The 2,119-nt window shown below is 39.3% G+C and overlaps 1 protein-coding gene across 2 annotated transcripts in view; it reads right to left on the minus strand.

Moving 5' to 3' along the window:
- syk (spleen tyrosine kinase) overlaps window positions 1-1,762 on the minus strand; it is a 27,780-nt gene extending 26,018 nt beyond the window's left edge. For both annotated transcript variants that reach the window (XM_015405252.1, XM_015405254.1), the window contains exon 1: window positions 1,576-1,762. The gene's annotated coding sequence lies outside the window, so the exon portion shown is untranslated. The remainder of the gene's footprint in view (window positions 1-1,575) is intronic.
- Between the last annotated feature and the right edge of the window lie 357 nt (window positions 1,763-2,119).

Genomic DNA, 2,119 nt, shown 5'->3' on the forward strand with positions numbered 1-2,119 from the left:
CATCCATCCATGGCTTCCCTTTAAGCTGCATCAGTGATTATCCTCCTTCACAAGCAGCTAAATCTAATATAGAAATGTGTCCCATATGTCATTAACAGCCAAAGTCGATGTTTTGAACGTTATGTTTCCAAAATGATTCGCTTTTTTTGTGCTTTAATTCTTGCAGGTTTCTTACATTACATTCTCCTGTGGATGTCTCTGTCTCTGGGTTTGCTTGCAGAGCTATTTCTGACTCTTGCTGAATTACATAAGACGAAATGATCTGTTGAATTTTTTATAGCATAGCGTATTTTTTTCTTGTAAAGGTGGAGATCTATTTTATTGCTTGTTGCATCTCCCAGTAAATGTGTTTCACCTTTAAACCTGCAGCTGTCCCTGCTTCTGTCTGCTCTGCTTAAAAACAGATTAATGAACCTGTCTGCTATTATAATGATGCTATTATAATGATTTTCCAGATCTCTAGAAGCTCCGCAGCCTGATTCTCTTTTCAGTCAGAAAACTGCAGATATGTTTTGATTCTAACCTGGAGCTGGGAGCCACGGTCCTCCTAGAAGCCCAGCTTAGTTAATAACTTATATAAACTTACACTCTGTTGTCGTTTTTAACTAAAAAAGTCTAACGACCTGATTTTTCGGTGGCATCTCAAATTGTTTTGATCGACCCCCAGCCTCTGTTACCCTCGGTTAAAGGAAAATGCTTGGTGGGGACGTGTCCACACTAGTCCTTCACAAAGTTACACCTGGATTCCAGGTAGATGATCCAACTAATGAGGCCTTTAGCTCCAGCTGCTGATCAGAAAGGAGCCATTTAATGAAAACATCAGCCTGAAGCTTTTGCATCCCGTTAGAATCAGCTGCAGACAGAAAAATTTGACTCCTTTCTTTGCTCAAAAAGAAAAAAAACAAAAAACATAAAGAAAGTTTAAAGGCATTTTAATATAGAGTCAAATATATTATTTTTAGTAAAGAGAGAGGAAGCAGGTTTTAAAAAAATCTTTCTTTGGGTCTGAATAAATGTAAGAAAGGTAAAGATGATAGAAGGCAGGGTTTCTGAGCTAAAGCCGATTTAACAGCAAGAAAAGCGATTTTCATGAGACGCCTCGCTGCGCTCAAACTTTACTAAGAGATGCATCCAGAAATACTGACATAAAATAAATCTTTTCCTTTTAACTTCACTGCTGCCGCCTTTAAACTCCGTTCATCTCACAACTAAAACTCTTTTCTTATCTGCTTGTTTAAGTTTAGCCGCCTGTGAATTTACTGAGAAACAACATGAAGCCGTTCTTAAATTTACTCCCACAAGTTTCCAGAGAAGGAGACACAGAGACCAAATATGGACAATTATCATTAATATTTGTTACTTTCCAAAAATGAAAAAGCTTCTTTTTTAATCCTCAGACAGTTTGCAGATCAATCCAGGCTGAAACAGAAGCTCTGAAGATTCAGTGCAAACTGGAAATGAACTGGTTAGAGAAACGATTTAGTTAAATTTAGAGAAAGAAACCAGCAGCAGCCAGAGGAGAGTCTGAGCAGAATAACGGAGAGCCGTTCCCTTGTTTGGCAAAGAGACACTTACTAAGAGCAGAGCGAGTTCCAGGGACGGCTGTGCTCCAGTTCCAGGCCTTCTGCAGTGGAAACACCTCCAACAGGTGATCTGCTCCAACCTTCAGGCCGCTTCAGAAAGCAAAGGAGGCAGGAGCTGGGAGCAGAGACAGGCGGCCCCAACGGGAGCAGACTAACCCTCAGTCTGAGCTGCGTGGACGTCCTCCTGCTTCCTCATTTCAACGACTTCCTTCACAAATTCTTTCTTTACTTCCTTTTTTAAATCTGACCAACATGTCAGCTGTTCGTCAGGCCAGAGAGCAGGAGGCCCAGAGAGCCTGCAGTCACACCAATACCCAATAATTCATTCACCTCTAATTTATTCAATATTAAAGAACCAAAAACAAGAAACCAAACTGAAGGAAAACAATGAAAATGAACCAAAGAAATAAAAGAAACCCAATAAAAAGATAAAATACATGAATTATTCTTTCAGTATTTACATGTTTTATGCTTCTACTGAAACAAACCAATTTCCATTATTCAGTTTCATTCTATTCAGTTTATTTCTATAGCAC

This window comes from Cyprinodon variegatus, unplaced genomic scaffold (assembly GCF_000732505.1).
Source record: "Cyprinodon variegatus isolate N-32 unplaced genomic scaffold, C_variegatus-1.0 Scaffold2088, whole genome shotgun sequence".
In the NCBI taxonomy this organism is placed as follows: domain Eukaryota; kingdom Metazoa; phylum Chordata; class Actinopteri; order Cyprinodontiformes; family Cyprinodontidae; genus Cyprinodon; species Cyprinodon variegatus.